Raw genomic sequence first — 25,148 nt, 5'->3', positions numbered from 1 at the left:
GACCCTGAACCTGAAGCCTGGAGACCCTGCACCTGGGGCCTGGAGACCCTGCACCTGGAGCCTGGAGACCCTGAACCTGGAGTCTGGAGACCCTGCACCTGGGGCCTGGAGACCCTGAACCTGGAGCCTGGAGACCCTGAACCTGGGGCCTGGAGACCCTGAACCTGGAGCCTGGAGACCCTGAACCTGGAGCCTGGAGACCCTGCACCTGGGGCCTGGAGACCCTGAACCTGGAGCCTGGAGACCCTGAACCTGGAGCCTGGAGACCCTGAACCTGGAGCCTGGAGACCCTGAACCTGGAGCCTGGAGACCCTGCACCTGGGGCCTGGAGACCCTGAACCTGGAGCCTGGAGACCCTGAACCTGGAGCCTGGAGACCCTGCACCTGGGACCTGGAGACCCTGAACCTGGGACCTGGAGACCCTGAACCTGGAGCCTGGAGACCCTGAACCTGCTGCCATCTCTAACGTGAGTTGCCGCTTCTCAAGATCTAATGTCTGTGTTAGATCTGCGCTGAGTGACTTTTCTACCGGGATACAAAATTTATGGAAGAGAAGGGGAGGTGTCTCGATTGAGGCAGAGTTTAACCCCTTATAGTCTTGAATTCAAATGGATGCGCTCTATGTGTGTCCAGTGGAAACTCGTTGTGATTCTGGGTACTTGAGTCCACCATTTTTACACACGTCTCCTTCATTTTCGGTTCAGATCCCCACCACCTCCACTCCCTGGGTTCCAGTTGCCGAACGAATACATAAGGTCGCACTCATTACACACAAAGTGCTAACCACAAACACCTTGCTGATCTCGTCAATGAGCATAAACCATCACGCGAACTCCGGTCATCATCGCAGCGGCTTTTGGCTAACCATCGAACACACACGGTCACTGCATCGCGCACTTTCAGATGTGCTTCTGTAGCCGTCTGGAACGCTCTTCCTTCCGATATTAGGAAGCCACTGGAGCTATGCACTTTGAAATAATGTATATTGAAAAGTATTGCTTTATAACTGATTTTTGTGTTTAGTTTGTTGTCCTTCCCCCGTACCTCTGATTAGCACGGTTGACTAAGTACGGTGCAAAATAAGTTTAACATACATACCTAAATCCATCTCCTCATATCCATATCTCCACCGGGCACATCGCTTCTATTAAGTTGTGGGGGTAGGGGGGTCTAGGGGGAGGGGTTAATAAGCTCCATGGAATATGTACCCCTGAGCTGGTGCTGATGGTCATGCATTGTTGAACTTAATACAATTTGCATTTGAACCTCGGTCCCTTACTACTCGTCGTCACCCACTTGACCCAGTGTGTAGCTCTGTATGTAGTCAGAGTGCTGCTATTGCACCTAATATCTTACACGCTGCTGAATAACCCACGCAGCAGCTGCCATCGTTTTAAGGTTTAACCTGTGGTGGTAGTGGTTGGATCTTGGCCAAAACGGCCCCTGAAGACGTGACCACATCTGGATGCTGCTGGAGGAGCGTAGCGTCTTGACGAGTTCCCCAGACCCCTGCGTGGGAAACACATGAAAGGGCACTGCCCGCTCGTGCTGATGACCCGGGGGAGGGGGGGGGAGTGTCGGGTGGCCGTGGTGGCTGTGGGGTTTGAGCACGTGGGTTGACGTGGTCGTGGTCGCGGAGGGAGTGCCGACCTCTTGACCCGTCCTGCCATCCGAGCCACAGCTGTCGCTGTCATTGAGCACCGCCTGGACTCCACGCACGCCTCCCCCATCTGGGACCGCGAAGCTCCTAACGCGAGGCTCCTACTACCAGGCTCCTATCGCGAGCTTCGCCGGGAAGGCCACGCAGTGCGCCAGCCTTAACAATGTGCTTATGCAACGTACGCTGCAGTCCATTAAAACCGTTACAACGCTGGGAATGTGGATGTTTCACGACTGGCTTAGTACCGATAATGGATAGCAGTGCTGGCTCATTTGCTCATTGATTGGGAAGGCTGTGAGCGTTCGGTCGAGCGTGAGTGCACCACAGGTTCCACTCAGGAATCGTGAGGTCTCATACCAGCCTCATCACCGCCACCATCATCAGCGACATCATCGGCACCATCATCACCGCCATCATCATCATCACCATAAACAATTACCATCAACATCACCATTATCAACGCGATCATCAGCGCCATGACCATTCCTTCATGGTCAGTATAATGAGTGGTGTGTAGTTGTCCTGTGGGAGACTGCTCCAACATGACCTGCATACAGAAGCCTTCTACAAACTCCACACAATATCACTATTGAGCCTTGTTACTCCTACAGGTGATATGCTGGTAACTATCAGGAGCCACTCCATGAATGGGGCTCCGCGGTGGCGAGATGTTAATTACTTCCTGTTATGTATGGTGAACTTCCTTTGCAACGTACGTCGCCAACCATGCTAATCGGAGGTGCGTGGGAAGGTATAAAGAGGTCGTGGGTTCGATCACGACCCTGACGACGCCTGTTTGTGTGGAGTTTGCATGTTCTCCCCGTGGCCGTGTGGAATTTGTTTTCGGTACTCTGTTTTTTTCTCCTCTACATTTAGAAGCACGCGTTTGGAGTGTTCGGCTGCTATACATTTCCACATAATAAGCCACTTCGTTGAGTTTTATTTTTGTGCCAGATCGCTTCTTAAAAAGAGCTATATAGCTCAGTGGGCCTCACCTGGTAAAATTAAAAAGTAGTTCATAGAATGCACGCAGTGCACGCACGGCAGCGTGTGGCAAGGGCGTCTCCTGCTGTAGGCGCAGTGCCTGCGGGCAGCCACTTTGCTGGTCGGTCACAAACTAATACACTCAACTAAAAACATGTTTCTATTTGCCCAGGTAAGGCCCACTGAGATATATAGTAACTGTCTTTCAGAAGAGACCTGGCCACAAATGATACCTCAAGGAAGTGGCTTTTTATTTGTAAATGTTGAGCAGCCAAATACTATAAACGCGTGTTTCTAAATGTGGAGGGAAATATCGTAGGGCCTGGAGAAACATCCACGCGAGCATGGGGAGAACGTGCAAACTCCAAATAGACAGAAGGCGTCGTCAGGGTCGGGATTGAACCCACAAACCTCCTGCATACGAGGAGAGGTGGTTAACATCTCCCAGCCACCGTGGCGTCCAGATAGTCGGGGACGCCACGCAAGTGAGATGCACACCCACGGGGAAATACGGCGGTGCCTGAAGATTAAAGCAAAGCATGTAGGATTAAGTAATAAATACGGCTGCGGAGTGTTTGTGTGTGGTTTTTCTTTGAGGCCTTATTTCTCCTCCCACTTGAATACTAATTTCGAAAAGAAATCGGACAAACACCGTCCTCAAAACGTGCCCACGTGAATTATTATTCCCACAATGCAATGTGTCAGCAACATTTTTTTATTTAACTTTTCATGTAAATTCGTTTATTTAGTCATAATCTGTGATTATTTAAGGATCTGTATGTTACTCAATCACTACTATTTGTGTGACTTCATACGTCTAATAAAAAATTGGTCATTCGAAAACATGTTTTTAAATATCATTATCACGAGGTCCCGTGGTGGGTAGATTGTAGTTTCTCTTATTGTCAACTCCAAAACATGAAGAAAAACTGAAGAGTATGAAGAAGGGTCATTACCCAAAAACATCGCCTATTTTTCTTTTCCCTTTTAAGCCTATGGCATTATTAACGAATGTGCTGTTGTTGTTGTTGTTGTTTGTGCTTCTGCACTACTCCCAACGCAGCAACAACGGCATCACCCAAATAATTAAAACAAATGTTGTCTTTATTCTGGGTGATAATTTCCTCGGAAAAACATTTAAGGCGGAGTAGAAGTGCGGTCACAGGCTAAGAAGTGACGAGGCCAAGTCTCAGTGGCAGCCGTGCGGTTACGGGCCCCTCTCGGCGGCGCCTGATCAACTCCCGCGCTGAAACGTAGCCATGGACACCAAACAACCGCCTCGTCATCCTCCGAGTGGCAGCTCGACCTTTGCCTGCCGCCTGCAAACAAAACACTCCCTCCTCCTGAGACTCTCGGCAGGGGAGGGAGGGAGGGGCACCGAGGGCCACATCCCTGCACCTGATGCAGGGCGGCGAACGGCGCCGTCCCTGCAGCCCCACTGGGCAACCCGAGGCAGCCGCGAGGCTCGACACAACCACACACATTGCAGCACACAAAGACAAAGATCCCCGTATAGCCTTCGTAGACTGTTGGGGCAAGTGCTGTTAGCGAGTAGGACCTATGAAGGTCGGCACGGCACATGAGGGGGTGGGTGGCCAGCAGAACGCCCCGAGCGTCTTTGTCTTCCCAGTGGCGACGTTTACGCAGCACACCAGGTACTCATTTGAGGCTGAGTCGACCTAGGGGAGGCCCAGAATCGGTGCAGATAATCGTCACTGGTGTTACCCGTGAGCGGGAATCGAACTCGGATGGCGGGTTCGTAGCGCAGTGCACTCCACTACCGCTCACGCAGCTGCACACACTGCAGCCCCCACACACAACACCCGGTGTTAAACAGCCACAACAGCAGCAACCGCCTGTAGGGGAAAGGCTGACGCAGCAAGGGCTGTTTGCGAGCACCTGGTTTGGATGTGTGGCGCAGGGGGGCGAGGGGGTGCTTATGCAGCAAGCACCGCGCCTCGCCTTGATTACTCAGTGCTGAATTAGCCCACACCAACAGCGAGTTCTACTCATCGCAAGCTGAGTGGACATACATAAGGTCCCGGCTGTGTTAAGATATCACACGGCCAGGGATCAGACCTGGGTCATTGTGAACTTAAGCCCGTGTACAAACATCGACCGAACGCTTCCAATCACGGGCGGCATGGGGGGTTGCTGCTTTGTTGACGCCACTGCCACGGGGACACGCGCGGGTTGAGGAGGGCTCGTTGTGTTTGACGATATCACGATCCCTTTGCCTACCAAGCAGCTGAGCAGCCCCTGTTAGCAGAGCGCCAGGCTCGCAATCGGAACGTTGTAAGTTTGAATTCCAGCAAATCATCCCTACGAGAGCCCTCAAAGTATGACTCCTGTGTGGGGAAGCAACAGTTGTTGCCACGTGGAATAAAACTGGTCCTTGTCATAGGAATGTGGAAATGCTGCCCCTGGTTTGTGGCGAATCGTTAATTTGCTCGGTGTCTTCTCCTCGGGCTGAGTGCGGTCTCCTGGAACGTATGTATGTTGAACTTCTTTCGCACCATACGTAGCAGCCAACATTGCTGAGATCGTAGGAGGTGCGGGGGAGGACAACGTGCTGGGTGATGGTCCGTGGGGATCGCCACAGGAGGAGGAGGAGGCGGTGTGGAGTGTCACCTCGTTCTGGTATTTGCAGCTACAACTCACAATTCCACTCAGTCCGTTGGCAAACTCTTACAATCATTGACCTCAGACTTGAGTGGTGGGGCCTGCGTCTGTTGTTCTCAGCTTCCCCGCCCCGTGTCTTACAAACGGGAGGGGTGGGACCGACGGCTCCCCCTGCCCCCCGTGATGGGCACAGTGAGCGATCAGGACACCACCGCTCAGTCAGCCGCACGTGAACCCAGACGCCTACGCCAGGGCACGGCTCACCCGTACACACACACGAGGCACGCACTGAGACCGCCCTTTGAACGCTGAGGTGCACACACCCGCGCATCTCACCAATATACTCTCACTCTTTGCTGCACACCAGTGATCACAGACCCTGAGCGCTGCACACCCCAAACCCGTTAGGCTACATGCATAATTATCACCACGCGCACTCACGCGCAGGTAGAACACCACGTGTACTGCCTGTTCCCACACAACACGCTCTATTCTCAGCCAAGGACTCTTGTGCACGCGATGTTAGTAAGCACCTATTAACGTCAGTGCGGCCTCCGTCTCAAGCCCATTGCTAATGTTGATACATGTGTAATGACAGGGTGACACCTGCTGGCCTGGGGAGGGATTCACGGGTATGGCCACAGAGGTAACAACCAATCAGAGAAGGAGGTGTGTCTGGGGAAAGGTAATAGGTGGGGCTAGCCGAGATACTCCAGGAACCTGCTCGAAGGTTCCATGAGAGGGCGTGGTCGGAGGCGGGGCCTAGCCACACCTGGGGGATATAACACGCGCACACACCACAGCGAACGCTAGCGCGGCGGCGCGAACACGCGTGCACCTGCAGGTGATTATATCCTAACACACGCACACCCCCACAGTTAACGCCAAAGCAGCTGCGCGAACGCGCGCGCTCCTGCTGGCGATTATATTCTAATACACGCCCGAACTACAGCTGACGCTAAAGTGGCTGCGCGAACATGCGCGCACCTGCAGGCGATTATATTCTAATACACGCCCGAACTACAGCTGACGCTAAAATGGCTGCGCGAACATGCGCGCACCTGCAGGCGATTATATTCTAATACACGCCCGAACTACAGCTGACGCTAAAGTGGCTGCGCGAACATGCGCGCATCTGCAGGCGATTATCTCAACGAGCGTTCGTGCTGCGGCTCTGCCGTCACTCTCGCTACGCATCCGCCCACGCAGCCGCTCCACACATAAATCACTCACACCACACCGAGGCTCTGTGCTCACGTTTATTCACTGCACAAACCCTACACTGCCCTGAGAAAATATTCTGCCAGCAGAGCCTAGCCTACTGCTACCCAAGTCCCCAAACACTCACACGGCCTATCACGTACCTCGCAGCAATTCTCAAGGCGTCGCATGGACGCTGTGAGAGTCGGAGAGAGGATGACGAAAAAACCTTGCCTATCATTACCTCTTTGGTTCTTTCGGTAATATCACGTAGGTAGAAAAATAAAGCAAAATGAAAATAATATATCACAACGTTTCGATCGCAACACAAGTGGTCGTCCTCAGGCAGAAAAAATGATCCAGCAGTGAAACTGCTAAACCAGCGAGAGAGCTGTTGCAATCTATATATATAAAATCGTGAATCTGTCTGTCTGTCTGTGTGTCTGTGTGTCTCCGGACCATACGCACTTTCATTGGACGCCGGTTGCCCCTGCCAACGGCTAGCGACGCCTTCGCCGCTTTCATTGGACCTGGCAACGGCTAGCGACGCCTTCGCCAAGGGCTGCACTTTCATTGGACGGCGGTTGCCCCTGCCAACGGCTAGCCACGCCTTCGCCACTTTCATAGGCTCCGTAATTAATTAAATAATAGCCATTACACAGTATTGTTGGAGCGCTGAGGGGGGGGGAAGGAACGCCACCCGTACCCAGCGTTCGCCGGGTGGGAAAATCAGGCGAGGCGGGAGGCTCTGCACGGTGCTAGGCCTCGACACCCACCACGCCACTCTGAGGTAAATTCATACAAATTTCACGTCCTCTACAGAGTGGTGAGGGAGGCAGAGTGGCGAGGGAGGGAGAGTGGCGAGGGAGGAACTCAGCCTCAAAACGAGTAACTGGTGTGGCGTATTAACATCGCCACTGGGGAGACAAAGGCGGCCGGGCGTGCTGGATCCAAGTCCCGGGCAAAGCCGGGTCATGTCTATGTGTGTATGTGTATGTCTGTGTTTCTGTATGTATGTGTGTATGTATGTGTGTGTGTATGTGTTTGTGTGTATGTATGTGTGTGTATGTATGTGGGTTTTTTTGTACGTGTTTATGTGTATGTCTGTGTGTCTGTATGTATGTGTCTATGTACGTGTGTGTATGTGTTTCTGTGTATGTATGTGTGTGTTTGTGTGTATGTCTGTGTGTATGTATGTGTGTGTATGTGTTTGTGTGTATGTATGTGTGTGTATGTATGTGGGTTTTTTTGTATGTGTTTATGTGTATGTCTGCGTGTCTGTATGTATGTGTGTATGTACGTCTGTGGATGTGTTTGTGTGTATGTATGTGTGTGTCTATGTATTGTGTGTATGTGTTTCTGTGTATGTATCTGTGTGTATGTATGTGTGTTATGTGTCTGTCTGTGTGTCTGCATGTATGTGTGTGTGTATTGTCTATGTTTTTGTGTGTATGTATGTGTGTGTTTGTGTGTATGTGTATGTCTGTGTGTATGTATGTGTGTGTATGTGTGTGTATGTATGTGTGTGTATGTGTTTGTATGTGTTTGTGTGTTTACGCTCGCATTACACAAATGTGTTGCAGGTCTAAGGCGTTCCTCGCGCAGCATTGCCGCTTTCTCTTTTCAGTCGTTTACTGCCGTACGCACGCTGACAGTCGTGTGTGTCTGCAGCAAGCGCGTGTATGTGTACCTATGGACGCGCGCGCGTGTGTTGTGTAGGGGGAACGGTAGTGTAGTGCTTAGCGTGCTGTCTGTGTCTGTGTGTGTGTGTCTGTGTGTGTGTGTCTGTGTGTGTGTCTGTGTGTGTGCGTGTGTGGTGTGTGGGGAGCGGTAGTGTAGTGGTTAGCGTGCTGTCTGTGTGTCTGTGTGTGTGTGTCTGTCTGTGTGTGTCTGCGTGTGTCTGTATGTGTGTCTGTGTGTGTGTCTGTGCGTGTGTGGTGTGTGAGGAGCGGTGGGTGTAGTGGTTAACGCTACGCTGCGCTACAAACCCGGCGAACCGAGTTCCATTCCCGCTCACGGCCACCACCGGTGACGATTATTTGAACCTCCCCTAGGTCGACTCAGCCTCAAACGAGTAACTGGTGTGGCGTATTAACATCGCCACTGGGGAGACAAAGGCGGCCGTGCGTGAGTGGTGAGGGAGGGAGAGTGGTGAGGGAGGGAGAGTGGTGAGGGAGGGACAGTGGTGAGGGAGGGACTCAGCCGCAAAACGAGTAACTGGTGTGGCGTATTAACATCGCCACTGGGGAGACAAAGGCGGCCGGCCGTGGTGGATACAAGTCCCGGGCGAAGCCGGGTAGTACAGCTAGTAAAGTTATATATGTGGCGATGGGCAAGCAAGCTGGGTGTGGGCTGGAAAGGAATTCCATCCACGGACGCAAAAACGTCAGTTGTGTTAATGTGGGAGACTAGGGAGAGAGAAATTAGGGAGAGAGATTAGCATGAATGAGCTTCCGTTGCCGCATTAGAGTATCATCCCCGCATATGTGCACAACAGCAGCGTTAATGAGAGATTCGCACAATGAGAGTCCAATCCAAAGGACATGTGAGCATAAGAGTGCAATCCAAAAGCATGTGAGCATGAGAGTGTAATCCAAAGGGCATGTGTATATTATTTTCATTTAGTTTTATTTCTCTACCTACGTGACTTTACCGATAGAACCAAAGAGTATGGATTCCTGCAGTCACGAAAGCTTCAAATCAAGATATCGCTGCCTCGTAGCAGCACTCTCTGGCATCCCACGGATGCTGCGAGCGGCTCGAGGAGGCAGGATGGCCGGGGGGAGGTCTTGGCGACCAAGCTATTGAAGATGAGATCTCTTGAACCGTTTTTCACTCCCCTTTTTTCCCCTTGATTTTTGAAAGCCAGAGCTACGTAATTCGGCACAGCCAATCGTTATTTTCAACCGTTTATCTGCCCTTACATGGAGTATTACATTACGTTCCGGACTCAGCCTGTTCAATCTGGAAGTGCGTCCGGCTGGCGAATACACACCTGGCTAGTTTGTACTTGGTCGGTGGCGCTGGGATCCCCTGACCTCATCGTTTGCTCTGCTGGCTTAATATTTCACCGCAGCCGCCTTCTACGATGTCGTGCGTGACTCATCGCGGTTGGCTCGGTGAACCTTTGTGCGCCCATACAATTTAAGCCAATTTAGGGGTCCGCAATGTGATGTCCTGGGAGGGTCGGCCAATCTCCTGGCACCGGGAAACCACAGAACTTCTCACCTTGGGGCCCTTCGGATGAAAACCCGTTGTTTCAGTCGATCCCCCGCCGGGACACTACGTGTGCGTGTGCTCAGGGTGGGGGGCAGGGGGAAGTCACGGCGCTTGCAGAGTTGCTCCTTGGCCGTGGCACCACACAAATACTCATTATAGGCTGGCTGAGCTAATCTAGGGAAGGCCTATCCCGGAATCAGTGGACAGTAGCATAATCCATCTTCAGTGGCGCGTTGCCTTAGTAATTTTCCAGGAGTGCGAGCCAGTTGAAGGTCGCACCTGATCGTGAGTGTTATTCATGCGGCGGCACGGGCGGTACTGCTGCGATTTATAGCGGGGAGCGTGAACCTCTCCTGCACCACCACTCGACACCGCAGTCAGACAGACGACGACGACGCCACGCGCATCCGTCACACAGCCCGGCAGTCACGCTCAGCATGATCACCGTGGCGCATTGTTCCAACTCGGACCAACAGTGAGCCAATGTAAACGGCTGCGCGTTATCTGCAAATTCGCCGCACACACCCACCTCCGACACCTGGCGACATCTGATACGCTGACATTAGTTATCATCACAAAGGTGCAGCTGTGCTCTGGCCGGGCTTGCTCGCTCACACATGCCACGGTGCTTCTGAAGAGTTGGGATGTGTGCCAGCCGACAAACGAGGCTTGCTGTGAGCCATGGAGAGCCACGAAACGCTGCGGCTCTACCCAGCTCCGGGCAGCTCCGCAGCCGCGAGCTCGCAATGCACGTGAATACGAGATGGCGGTCCTTAATAAATAACGTCATGAAGCAGTCCTTAAAGAGCTGTGGGTTTTTGACCACTGCCCTACACCCACCAATCCTGTCAGTGCTCGCGATCAGCCATTGGCTTGACTGAAGGAGGGCTGTGCTCAGCTCTGCAGGGCCGGTACCGCTGACCTGATGGCTCACTAATACCGATGTTCAATGGCAAGGCCGTTAGCATGACGACTGCTATCTCTGGTACAGCATGACTATTGTTATCTGGTACATCATTGCTATTGTTATCTAGTACAACGTTGGCCTCACGTGCCATGTTCACCGGGATCACGGTGCAACACGTTACAGCGCGCTCCTGTGCCAGTGCTGTCCATAATAGCGGCACGCTTGCAAGCAGCACTTACCACGAAAGAACGCTCAGGCTCAGGGGGCTGTGCAAGATACGACTGTGGGCAAGCCCTCGTTTCTCCCGACTCACTTTTACGTCAGTTTAATATGTAGGCTTTCGCGACCAATATTTTTCATAATCAAAGTTTTTGGGTCAGATCGCGTAAGTATAAATGTGTCGTAATCGTCCACCACCCGACACAGTCAATTAGAAGGGATTTGTCACGTAAACAAAATGCCAATTAGTTACTTTAGCCCACCGGTGTGTTGGAGAGAAAGTCCACAACATTTACAATTGAGTACGACATTTTGCTGGTAACTACATCCAGTATCATCGGGCGATTTGCCAGAATAGTGAAGTGTTATTATATAACAGATTCATAATCAGTTTATTAGTATGTGTTTCCTCGATAAGGAATCGTAATTGTAAGATATATTACTTAATAATACTCTTCCAGGCCGCATTAAGCCTGTAGCTGTCAGCGCGGTTATAGGTATTTGAATTTCTCTCAATTTCAACGTATTCTCGAATTAGTCTTGGCCAGTAATAATTAGTTTTACACAACACTTCAACGTTATAAAAATAAATCTAGTGTCCTTGTTGGCAGGAATGTTCTGCAACTGCGAACAGTTGTGTTTGAGAGTATTTAATATTTCTTTGGTGATCTTTTAGTCCAATATAGCACCTGCCAAATTAATTGCTTATGTTACAATTTCTTATAGAGGAAACATACTAATTAACTGATTACTAATCTATTATATAATTACAACTAGCTTTACTACCCGGCTTCGCCAGGGACTTGGATTCTTGTCTTGGATTAATACACGGCCTACGCGGAAGGTGGTGTGGGATGCGTGACGTCAGCAGGCACACTGCGTAACGCTGTCGCATGCGGGTGACATGACAGAGACGTGACGTCACTGCTCACTTGCGTGCAAAATATATCCATTATTGCGCCCCCCCCGCCCCCTCAATACAAAGTCTCTTTTTATACTATTTGCATTGTGTACAGTCTGGAAGCTACCCACATGCCCAATTTCAAGTTTGTTGCATTTTCAACAGACACACATATTCACACATTTCCCTTTTATATATATAGAAGATAACCCCCTCCATCTCTGACCTCTGCATCTGATGGGGTTCAGTGATGACTTCGTCCTGTTCTATTTAAGACCGGAAGCAGGTGGATTGCTTCACTATTCTGGCAAATCACCCGATGATGTTGGATGTAATTACCAGCGAAACGTCGTACTCAAATCGTAAATGTTGTGGATTTAATCTCCAACACACGGTGGGCTGAAGAAGTAACTAATTCGAGTTTTGTTTACGTGACAAATCCCTTACTAATTGGCTGTGTCGGGTGGTGAAGGGTTACGACACATTTATACTTACGCGATCTAACCCAAAAACCTTCATTTTGAATCACTTTTATGTGTTTTTTTACCTGCATACAATAAGATGTAGGCTATAACTATACTGTATATATTATTGTAGTTGCACCGTGTATTGGGTTTAGACGAACAGTCTCACAGTCACAGAGTTAATAAAAAAAATAAAAGTACAAACTCACAGTTAAGTTATCGTGTCTAGCTTCCATACACATGCCAGTTAGCAAAAAAGCCTGCTGTTCAGTAACAAACACCAGCAGTAGCGCTACTATATTTTACGCTGCGTATCTTTTTTCGGAAGTGTTACACTTTCATTTGCCACTTTTTTGGCATTGATGATTAATTGTTGGAATGTTTTTTTCTAAATTGTTGATCCAGGACCCCTTGTATTCGACTTGGCCTCTATGAGACGAAAAACGCTACCGCATAATCCCCCCCCCCATAGTTGCGCCCCTGCTCAGGCTACACGGGGGGGTCTTTGTTGTTGCCTCGCTCCACTTGGATGCTGGGGATGCAGTGGTGTGTGGCTCTGCCGCCACTCCAAATGTCAACTCGGAACTATTGTCGGCCACGCGGCTCCCAGCGAGCACGGCGGCTGCTTCTGAAAGCCGCAGCCTCCCAGAGGTCGTCTCGGCCAATGGGCGTCGTCTCCTTTTCTCAAATAAAACCGCGCGTCCCGATTGGCTGTGTCTACAAAACAGCAGCAGGATGACGGTTGGAAGGGGGCAGTGGGGGGGCGTGTTGTGTGTTTGTTGTGAGCGTCCGTCTCAATGTGCGTTAGTGACCGCATGTGTTAGTGACGGAGTGTGGTAGTGTAGTGGTTGGCGCGCTGCTCTACGAACCCAGCCACCCGAATACGATTCCCACTCACGACCAACACCAGTGACGATTATCTGAACCGGTCCTGGGCATCCCCTTAAGTCAAGGATCGGAAACCTGCGGCTCCAGGGCCGCATGCGGGCTCATTAAAGACTGTCTCGTGACGTTAGTTATTAAGGATCTCCGTCTCGTATTCACCACAGTGCACTGCGGCTCTTGATTTTTTTTTTACAGAATTCGAAAGGCTCTTCTTGTTAGTTTGGTTGCCGACCCGTGACCTAAGTTGACTCAGACTCAAATGAGTGTCTGGTGCAGTGTCTGAAACACCGCCAATAGGGAAACAAAGGCGGCCGGGCGTGGTGTTGGCCACCCACCCCCGCGTGTGCCGGTGCCTACCGTGTGCTGTCTGTGCATTTTGGAGGTTTACAATGCACGTGGGCTTTCTGCAAGCACTGTGGTATCCTCCCACACGCGCGCAAGCACTCCAAATATTTTGGCCAAACATTCCACGCCGGACTCTGAAGCAGAATCTTCAAGACGCAATGAGCTCTCAGCTGGGCTTTAATTCTGTGAGTGTATGCTGCGATGAGCACGGTTGGCTACGATACGATGCGAAAAAAGTTGAACATGCATACAGAAACATGCGTTTAGATTCTTTTGCACCAAAAAAATGTCCACAAGTGATGATATAAGCCGCTTCGATGAGCTATCATCACGTGTGGCCAGGTCGCATCTGATTAACAGCTGATTGCTCAGTGGGCTTTACTTGGTAAATACATCATTAGTGTCGACTGTAGAGCAGTAGATCTTGACTTTTACTGCAGCCTTGCACCCCTTTCATTGTCAATCGGAAAAAAAGTATAATGTTAATAAATGCATAGGTTTTATGAAACAAAGTAGCTGTACTTACGTGCCCATGCTTAACGTGTTTCGATGATTTACCTTCTAAAAACATCTGGCATGTCTCGCCCCCCCAAAAAGGGCATCTCGCACCCCCAGGGAGGTGCAACGTGCAGCCCAGCTGAAGGAGGAGCACTGCTCTGCAGAGCGCGAGGAGCCCGGTGGAGGTGGCTCCATGACCCTTCCCGTGGCGTGGTCTCTCTGTGTTTCTCTCTCTCTGTTTCTCTGTCTCTGTGTGTCTCTCTCGCAATGCGACGCTCTGTTGGCCATGTGGTGGGCTCCGGGAGGATGTCCGCACATCGCGCCTTCGTACAAACACACACATTGGATGTTCGATGATGGAAACATTAATCGGGCCTGGTTAATTATTTCTGGGGAGCTGCTAACCGGCGGGGAGCGCTGGACATATCACCGCACGGGCTCTTGCTGGCGCTCGATCACTTATTAACTCGCGTGAGGCTGCGTGGTGACGCGCCTTCGAATTACACCACAACACTCCAATTTCACGCTTCACATCGCATGCATAATGCCAGCCGTACGCTCCAAGCGCAGATATTGCGGCATAATGTGCGCATGCAAGTGAAGCAGACGCCACAGGACAATCGTCATTACCCTGCATTACAACACAGAGGAGCAGGAGTTTCATCATTTCCATCGCATGCTGTCGATGGCAGGAGTGGGAGAGCAGTTCGTGAGACATGTTAATGTAAATTTGAGAACCCAAATGTGAAACCCCACGCATCCCGCATGCCGCACGGGATTATTTTGGAGTGTGTGGAGTTCGGATTTGAGGCTGCCATGAGCCGGGCGGCGATGGCTATGCTTGCTGCACGTGGCCTGTAGTCCAGCACTGCGGAGGCAGCGAGGGTTGGTGGATCGCACACAGATTGGGTTGTAAAACTCCCTTCCTGTGGGTGTCCAGGAGGTACCATACCCTGACTCTCCAGGAGAAGGCAACAAATAAAGTGGGCGAATCGCCATCTGTTTTGGTAAAATTTGTATGGCGATAGAGCGTTGCCCCCTTGCGCGTGGACTTTCTCCGGGTGCTCCGGCTTCCTCACACTGTATAAAAAAAAACACAACTCATCATGTGTTGAAAACACATTAAAAACACAATGCAGGACTCTCCTGAAATGTGTCCTACGACTGAGCGTGGCTTTCCTGGATAGATGACTAAAGTAATGAATTAAGTAAATTAATGAATGAGTTATGACTAATTGAATGAGTGAGGGCGCTTGTTGACGGTGCCACGCGCGGTGCGCCGACTCTGCAGCGAGCGCTGTTCGGTGGTGGCGGCGGCGAGGAGGAGGTCGCCAGCCACGTGGAGACGCGAGGGTCACCGGGTGAAGGGGAGCGGTGGCGCCTGCGATGCTTCACTCGAGGCGCCTCCGAAGCTGAGAGTCCGCGGTCCAAGCCCTGCATCCCCACGCCAGGCACTCACCGCTTCACACTCGATACACGCAGCGGTGGTGACATCACCATGGCAGCTTCACCCAGCAAGGTGCACTCTAAGGCCATATATACAACGAGGGTTTTGTCCGTCCAAGGACGGGTGTATTTCAGTAAATCTGAAACTTGCAAGCAAAAAGCAGACCGTGAAGTGATATTCACTGTATCCATTCGTGTGCAATTTGTAAGGCCGCGGTGACACAGACTTATTTCATTTTAAGGTGATAATCCCTTGTTCATCATGACGTCATTTTTACTTCTATGTATTAACAGCGTTACGGTGATCGCGTGACGTGAGGGTTCTGCCTTTATGGTGAGGGGTGTGAGTTGACGCCAAGGAGGGGGGAGAAGGCGCCTCGCCCCCCCATGGGGAGTGACGTCACCCGCTAATTATTATTAATGAAGAGGGGGGTGTGTCCATTTGGAGGACGTCACCTGTTCATTTTTTATTAATGAGGGGGGCTGTTCGATGTGGAGTGATATCACCTGCTCATGATTATTAATGAGGGGGGGGTCCATGTGGAGGACGTCACTTGTTCATGATTATTAATGAGGGGGGCTGTTCGATGTGGAGTGACGTCATCTGCTCATGATTATTAATGAGGAGGGCTGGTCGACGTGGAATGACGTCACGCGCGGGACACACAAGACATTCTTGGCTCATTATAGTAGTAAATTAATGAAGGCTCGCTGCTAACACAGTGTCACAAAACAGAATCCAGGCGCCATGGGTTAGTTGACTGAGTTGACTGGCAGACGCACCACCCGTGCTCCCCACTATGTTAAGCCACCCCGTGCTCTGCTCGTTGTTGTGAGCGTCGAGATTACTGGAAGGCGGCTGCCTCCAACTACCCAGTAGCGTCATTCACAGAGGCTGATCTTGACGCTGCTAGCAAGGTCCACATGCACATATCTCGCTCCTCCTGCACCACATCAGCCCATCTTGTTCTTAGTCCGTGTGTAATAAGTGGCTCCGACATGGCAGAACTTTATTTATTTATTAAAGGTTATTCACAGCCACGACTCCTCTCGTTACGCGGATGCCGTCGTTTTTTCTTGGCGTGACTTCGCTGCCGCACGCCACGTGGCGCTCACCCCGATCTCCAAAGCACCGCTGGCTGGCGGCGCGCTGGGGAGCGGCTGAGCGGCTCGAGGTTGAGCTACCACTTGGCCGGTGGAGATGGCGGGGCAGCAGCGACGGCGAGCTCCTCTTCGATCTTTAACCACCGACCCTGAACCTTCCGCTACTCCCCGCTTATATTCCCTTTTCCGAGGCTAAGCCCCGCCTCTCGCCACGCCCCACCTTCGAGAACGTTCCAGAGGCTTCCATGCTAGCTCCGCCCATTAACCTTTCCCCCAGAGAGGACCCCACTACTTATAACGCATGGACTGTCTGACAGTATATAAAGTGTAACCCCTCAATTATGCAGGAGATGGCGCTCGCTTATTAGAAAGATGCGTTTAAAATATTTCCACGATAAGTCACTTCGTTGAGCCATAATTTGTGGCCAGGTGGCTTGTGAAAAAGAGCTATATAGCTCAGTAGGTATTGCCTGGTAGAATAAAAAATAGTTTAGTTTTTGTTAGTTTATCGAACCAAAATATCGTCGATTGTTGGAGGAGCTCACTCATGGGACAGTGTCCAGACCTTTCGATTATTCTGTGAGCCCCTCGCACAATCCAATCTGGGGGTAGACCCAAGCAGGCGTTCCTTGTAAAGGGGGCCACGTTGTGAATACCTTTCACGATGTGGCAGAAACGACCTGGAGCTTCGTATGGAGAAACAGGTCAGGCAGCTTTACGACAGCGTCACGCAGCTGAAGGAAATATAAAGCTCCTTGGTTTGTCGTGAGATAGCCACTGTAAAGGCTTGGCTTGTCACGAGCACAAGGTAAGGGAACTACCCCATGTTGTTTATACCCAGTCCATTTACTCATGACGAGCTGAGATGGTGGCGTTTTTGATCACACAGTGTATCCACGCAGGTGCTTTGTTTAACTGAGAAGTCCACGTCTCTTCTCAGAGTTTATCAACTATTTTCAAGTCATAAGCATGTCTAGTGGGGAGTCGTCCTCGGACCTCATCTGGGCATCGATGAGCCTGCCAATGCCCGCTTGCACCAGATGGAAATACGTCTTACACAGCCACGGAAAGCTTCACAACGTACACGGTGAACAAAATGTGAAATAGGGTTATTTTATTATTATTACCAGAAGCAAGGCCGTAATTATAATATATATTGAGGGGGACACATCCCCCCCCCCCCCAATATTCAAATATGCTCAAAATATCCCCCCCAATATATTGCTATAAAATAGATTTCTGTTTATATGATTGTGATTATGGTTGTACTTTATTAATCCCTAATCTCTGCCATTACATACAATGAAACAAGAAAATATAAAAAAAGAAAAAAACAGAGCAATGTAATACAAAACACTATTAGACGTTATTGTTAAAAATAAAGAAAAAGTCCATCCTATGTGTTAGTTATTTTTTTTTATATTTTAGGCAGGAAATTCGTTTTCAAATTAGGATTTTTTTCTGGGGAGGGGGGGGGGACCCCCAGACCCCCTGGAAGATTTGGTCCCCCCCAATGTTGACTCCATGGTTACGGCCTTGGCCAGAAGGCATCCTTGTGGCACCCTCAGGCTCAGACTCCCGACTACGCACCTTTATCTGGACCTGTCCACCATCATGAAGGACCTAATGATCGGGTGCAGATGATGATGGACCTGCACAAAGACAAACATCCCCCGTGTAGTCTGAACAGACTGTTGGGGCAAGTTCATTGAGCGAGCACCTCTAAAGGCCGGAAATATAATACTGTACCTGCTTCGGAGTTAAATACCCACTGTAGTTAGTGGGGCTTGTCATGAGCACGAAGACAGGTACACATACGCGTACACACACAGGCGCTCACACACAGGCGCTCACACACAGAGACAAATATCCCCCGAATATTCTCAACAGTCTGTTGGGGCAAGTGCTGTTAACGAGCACCTATAAAGGTGAATGGCCAGCACCATGCTCTACCACCCTTGTCTCCCTAGTGGTGACGTTTACATACCACACCAGGTACTCATTTGAGACTGAGTCGACCTAGGGGAGGCCTAGGACCGGTTCAAATAATCGTCACTGGTGTTGGCCATGAGCAGGATTCGAACTCGGATGGCATGGTTCATGGCGCAGCGCGCTAGCCGCTACACTACCGCTCCCCACACAGACAGGTACACATACACGTGCACACACACTCACGCTCACACACAGACACGTACACATACACGTGCATACACACTCACGCTCACACACAGACAGGTACAGATACACTCACACAAATGATAGGTACACATACGAGTACATACATACACACAGACAGGTACACATAAATACACACGTGCATGTACACATACATACAAAGAAAGGCACACTCACACGTACACACACACGTACACACACAGGCACGCCCATGCACTCTGGTTGTAAAACTGCTGAAACCGGTTAAACGTGCTGATTTTTAGTGTCCCTGCCTCCGAGTCCATGGTGTTTCTCAGAAATCAGCTTTTATCTCAGCCCGCAGCGGTAAACACGCTCGCGTTGTTATCATAAAATCGTCTCGTATGCACGTGCCACGCCAGATTAATATCGCTTACGATCAACGCAGAGCCTCCCCATAACTCCTGAGCGACTCAGTGAGCGACTCGGGGAGCGACTCAGGGAGCGACGCGGCAGCGCGTGGCGTGCCGCGCCCAGCCGCCTGCCACGCGCACACCCCGTGCCTCGACCCTCGACCCGAGCCACCCCTCCTCGACACGAACTTCCTGATTAGAAATCAGATCCGGCTTGGTCTCCCCACCTACTCATTAACCCTCCAGTTGTGTAACAATAAAGGTTCATATTCTTGGTTCTTTCGGTAAAGTCACGAAGAAGGGAAATAATCATTATTTCCCTTCTTATTTCCCTTCTACGTGACTGCAGTCACGAAATCTTTAAATCAAAATAAAGGTTTAGACAAGAAAAAAAAACCCACGTCACTGTCAATATTTCCTCTCTTCCCTGCTTCTCCCATCCAGCAAAACCAATCTCTCACACTCACACACTGGCGATACATTCCTTAACATGCGCACACTTTAGATCGCGATATGGAGACTCGCCCCATGCATCTCACCCTAAAGCCCGTGGGGTTATTCAAACGCCCCACTATTGTTAAACAAAGCAACAAGAGTTAACGATGGCAATGGGTCCAATTTACACGTCAAATCGTTCGGGTAGTGAACTGAGCGAGGGGCATTCGTGATCTCTGCGGGGGAGGGGGTGGTGTTGGGCGAGGGGAGGAGCATCCAGACAAAGAGGAGGACACCTCGATTTGAATTGAAACCAGGTGAGAGGCGATTCGAACGTCGCTTACTCAACGGAGGTACGAGGGAAACGATGCAAATCGGATACTGCCGGGAGTACAACACCCGCAACCACACACGTTTCACAATCTGTAAATAAAAAATGAAATGTAGACGTTAAGTACACAGACGCGTTTAAAGAGGAATGGAGAGGCAATGATACACAGAACCAATGGGTAAATAAAACGGGATAAGACCTCGAGGAGTGAGCTGACGCATTTACCCTGACACTGCGGGAGTCACTATGAGACCTCCTTTACCAGTGGCAAAATATAGTAATAGGTACAAAACTGACCCCTTTATACAAGGCATCATGTTTGCATTAACCACAACACAAGCAGTCAAAATGCAAACAAAAAGAAACAACTGATAATGATATGCACTGTTCTTGAAGTTGATTGGTCCACACAAGAGACAGCTTTTCTTAAAGCCTAGTCTCCATTGGTGTTGGACCAGATGACGCCAAAAGGCGTACAAGTTGTACGCCTTTTTGTTTGCATCTTGACTGCTTGTGTTGTGGTTAATGCAAACATGATGCCTTGTATAAAGGTGTCAGTTTTTGTACCAGTTGAAAGGGTAAAAACCTATTACTATATTTTGCCACTGGTAAAGGAGGTCTCATAGTGTAAGTGCTTACCCCGAGCTCTCAATACTCTGATAGTGCGCTGTTTCTGAGTTGTACACCTTTTTGCCACCACTGTGTAGAGTAAGAGACGCCACCACTGTGTAGATTAAGAGACGCCATCACTGTGTAGAGTAAGAGACGCCACCACTGTGTAAAGTAAGAGACGCCATCACTGTGTACAGTAAGAGACGCCATCACTGTGTAAAGTAAGATACGCCATCACTGTGTAAAGTAAGAGACGCCATCACTGTGTAGAGTAAGAGACGCCATCACTGTGTAGAGTAAGAGACGCCACCACTGTGTAGAGTAAGAGACGCCATCACTGTGTAAAGTAAGAGACGCCATCACTGTGTAGAGTAAGAGACGCCACCACGGTGTAGAGTAAGAGACGCCACCACGGTGTAGAGTAAGAGACGCCACCACTGTGTAGAGTAAGAGACGCCACCGCTGTGTAGAGTAAGAGACGCCATCACTGTGTAGAGTAAGAGACGCCACCACTGTGTAGAGTAAGAGACGCCACCGCTGTGTAGAGTAAGAGACGCCACCACTGTGTAGAGTAAGAGACGCCACCACGGTGTAGAGTAAGAGACGCCACCGCTGTGTAGAGTAAGAGACGCCACCACTGTGTAGAGTAAGAGACGCCATCACTGTGTAGAGTAAGAGACGCCACCACTGTGTAAAGTAAGAGATGCCATCACTGTGTAAAGTAAGAGACGCCATCACTGTGTAAAGTAAGAGACGCCATCACTGTGTAGAGTAAGAGACGCCATCACTGTGTAGAGTAAGAGACGCCACCGCTGTGTAGAGTAAGAGACGCCATAACTGTGTAGAGTAAGAGACGCCACCGCTGTGTAGAGTAAGAGACGCCACCGCTGTGTAGAGTAAGAGACGCCATCACTGTGTAGAGTAAGAGACGCCATCACTGTGTAAAGTAAGAGACGCCATCACTGTGTAGAGTAAGAGACGCCACCACTGTGTAGAGTAAGAGACGCCACCGCTGTGTAGAGTAAGAGACGCCATAACTGTGTAGAGTAAGAGACGCCACCGCTGTGTAGAGTAAGAGACGCCACCACTGTGTAGAGTAAGAGACGCCATAACTGTGTAGAGTAAGAGACGCCACCACTGTGTAGAGTAAGAGACGCCACCACTGTGTAGAGTAAGAGACGCCACCACGGTGTAGAGTAAGAGACGCCATCACTGTGTAGAGTAAGATACGCCATCACTGTGTAAAGTAAGAGACGCCACCACTGTGTAGAGTAAGAGACGCCACCACTGTGTAAAGTAAGAGATGCCATCACTGTGTAAAGTAAGAGACGCCACCACTGTGTAGAGTAAGAGACGCCATCACTATGTAAAGTAAGAGACGCCATCACTATGTAAAGTAAGAGACGCCATCACTATGTAAAGTAAGAGACGCCACCACTGTGTAAAGTAAGAGACGCCATCAATGTGTAGAGTAAGAGACGCCATCAATGTGTAGAGTAAGAGACGCCACCACTGTGTAAAGTAAGAGATGCCATCACTGTGTAAAGTAAGAGACGCCATCAATGTGTAGAGTAAGAGACGCCACCACTGTGTAGAGTAAGAGACGCCACCACTGTGTAGAGTAAGAGACGCCACCACTGTGTAAAGTAAGAAACGCCACCACTGTGTAGAGTAAGAGACGCCATCACTGTGTAAAGTAAGAGACACCACCACTGTGTAGAGTAAGAGACGCCACCACTGTTTAAAGTAAGAGACGCCATCACTGCTCCAGGCTCACGGAGCGTCACGAGGGACTCCTTTGGCACGTGACCTCGGCACTGTCTGGTGCATCTCGGCTTGCAAGGGTTCACGTTCACACTCTGAGGAAATCGGATGCGCTCTCTACGGATTAACTTCACGAAGCACGTTAGCCACGTGGGGGCATGTTGCAGTCATCGTTTAATTTGGCAGTGTTTTCTGAAATCATTCATTTTATATGCCTATCTGTTTTAGCCTTAGAGTATTTAAATGGAAATGTCACGGTTCACGTCTACTCTTAGGATTGTGGTTACCACACTGGCACTTACGTCTAACAACAGTGATGATATAAAACGTTGGGTCAGTCTATCCAGCAGAGCAAATGGATTGATAAAAGAGCGGCACTGCCGAGAATGATGGGTGACAGGGGGATGTCACGAACCTAGTATCTTAGGGAGGAGCAACCGGTGGAGGTTGACTTCTGTCTGCGTGGACCTCGGCACTTCTCTGGCTATGGATCAGCCCACCACATGGCGTTTTAGCGAGCCGTGAGACTTTCTCTCTCAAAGGCTCCGACACAAACTCAAGTGATCACGCGCCTAACTGCAGTCATGTTCGTGGCACTGAACACCCTGCCACCGTACATAGCATCATTGCAGCGACGTGGTCTGGCAACGGGCACATTGCCATAACAAAAATCTGCCGATGTTTGTCTCCTTCATTCAGTGCACCTCTCAGCTCCAAAGTGGCAGTGATGGGTGAATGGTGATTTTATTAAAATTCTTCAGATTTGGGCTCCATGTATGCAGCATTGTCTTATGCAACAACATCTTGTGAGGCCTCGAATGGCACTGTAACCACTTGTGAAGAATGGACATTTTTCCGAATTGAGTGCCCCATGGGAAGTCATTGAATTTCCCTGGAGTAAATATTTACAACAACAAAAACCTACCCTGTGAGTTGAATGTGAATACTTAACGCCGCTTCACTTCCAGCGACGGGAAATTACTTTTATCTTGCTACAAAATCATCAGCAAACAGACAGACTGGCTGGCCGCTCGGGGCGAGTGTTGCGAGGCCTGGTGCTCCGCTCCTTCACAGCGCTCGTGGCATCGCACGAAACGATTCCTGTGCCGCGCTCTAACTCTTAAGGAATCCCCAAAGCTTCTGTGAAAAATAAAAATGCTGAAACGATCTGCATCGTCACTCACAGGAGACATTCTACTCACATCTAAAGCGTAAAACGCGTGGGCCTGTTGCTACGTAACTACGGTAACCTCGGTCCCCCTTACAAGTCAAATTCGCCGGTAACCTTGATTGCCACGGTGGCGAGATGCTAACTACCTCGCCTGGTATGAATGAGGCCGTGGGTTTTTCCCGCGCTCGCGTGGATTCCCCCCCCCCCCCCCACATGTAGAATAAACATGCGTTAGAGAATTTGGCTGCTACTATATATTTCCACTTGATAAGCCACTTAATTGAGCTATCATTTTATCATTTGTGGACAGGTCGCTTCTGAAAATAACCGCATATCTCAGTGGGCCTTACCTGCTCGGACTTGGTGTGTTCGCCCAACCTTCAGTGACCTCACTGCGACACAAGTCTATGCACCCCCCCCCCCCCCCGGTGCTTCCTTGTTAAGCGGCTGTATGGATACCACCTCTCCCAACGGGGACTTTCTCGAGGCAACCCACAGTTGATCCCTGGCACGAGTGCCAGCAACCTAAATCAGTGGAGGAGATTCCCCTCGGCATCGCTGGGGCGATGCTGAGGATGGCAGCGCAGAGTCAGCGCGGACTGTCACCTCCGATCAGCACGGTTGGCTACGTACGGTGCGAAAAAAGTTCAACATAGATGCATACATAAGGATGGGATGTGATCGTGGGTTCTCGTGGACAGGAGGCCCGCTGCTATACTGAGCTGTAATCCGTATAGATTTGGAATGTGCGAATGGGTATTTCTGCATGCGGTTTGAAATTTTTAAACAACGTGAATTTAAACGCAAATGACCCTGACATACAGACCTATACTGCACGTGACCACACCACGTGGGTTTCTTTAGAATTGTGTTAAGAATTGATGAGCACGAATTACAGTGGAGACTGGCACATGATGACAAGACGTTATTTGAGCAATTGACTCGGAGCCAGCTCGTCCGAGCGGCGAAGCCGTCACGACCTTGCATCGCCTCTCCTTACTGGTCTCCCCATCTTCCTGCGACGCACGTCCACGCATCCCTGCCCACATCCTGCTGCCCTTCACCCACAATCTACCGGTCCCCCCAGCTGCCCTCTCCTCGCTTTGGGTGTGTGGAAAGGGGGCAGGGTGGTGTTGAGCGGCTGACGTCTGTCGAGGCAGCAGAGTGATGTTAGCGCCACCCTCGTAATTGCGCCGCGTTTCCGGAGGCGTCTCCCGTGCCCAAGGCCCTCAGTGCCCATGCGAGCACCTACCGCGAATTTACGCGACGCCGCGATGGGAACTGCACAACCTGCTGCCCAGCCCTGCCTGATTTCACCCCCAAGGCAAGGATTACGTTTAGTTTGCTGATACATGTAAATTGTATTTATTTATCCAATTAAAAAAAGACACCAGGTAAGAGGATTTGCTTAATTGCCGAAGGAAATGCTATTCAATCCATGAGCCGAGGTAGGGCTTTCATATTAAAGTTTCCCAGTGACGTTTCATGAAACAAGATGAGCCTGAACGGCAATTACTTCATTGGGTTTCATCAGCAGTATGGCTTTTAAAAGACAACATAGCAGTTGCTGTTCGCTGCTGTTGTTCAATTAGCACCAATGTCACGAGATGGAGACATGCCAACGTTTGTCAGGGAGCAGCCTTGGAAGTAATAGCACAGAATTAGTTGTGATAGCAGTCACTAAAATGGGCCTCTTTATACGCCACTAAGCGACACATCTTAAATTCACCGCAAAGAGTGTTTGTCGTATGTGTGGGTTTTCTCCGGATGCTCCGGTTTCCTCCCACACATTAATTATCTGATTACATCTTCATATACAGAGGACTGCAGAGCTT

The 25,148-nt window shown here is 50.1% G+C and overlaps 1 protein-coding gene across 1 annotated transcript in view; it reads left to right on the top strand.

The window, feature by feature from the left end:
* Positions 1-17,251: 17,251 nt before the first annotated feature.
* The window catches only part of LOC133351356 (uncharacterized), a 33,327-nt gene continuing 25,430 nt past the window's right edge, over positions 17,252-25,148 (top strand). Inside the window, exon 1 of the mRNA XM_061566491.1 lies at positions 17,252-17,262. The gene's annotated coding sequence lies outside the window, so the exon portion shown is untranslated. The remainder of the gene's footprint in view (positions 17,263-25,148) is intronic.

This window comes from Lethenteron reissneri, chromosome 37, assembly GCF_015708825.2.
Source record: "Lethenteron reissneri isolate LAM-NWPU_2019-01 chromosome 37, ASM1570882v1, whole genome shotgun sequence".
Taxonomy (NCBI): Eukaryota; Metazoa; Chordata; class Hyperoartia; order Petromyzontiformes; family Petromyzontidae; genus Lethenteron; species Lethenteron reissneri.
This window is presented reverse-complemented; position numbering and strand designations above follow the sequence as displayed.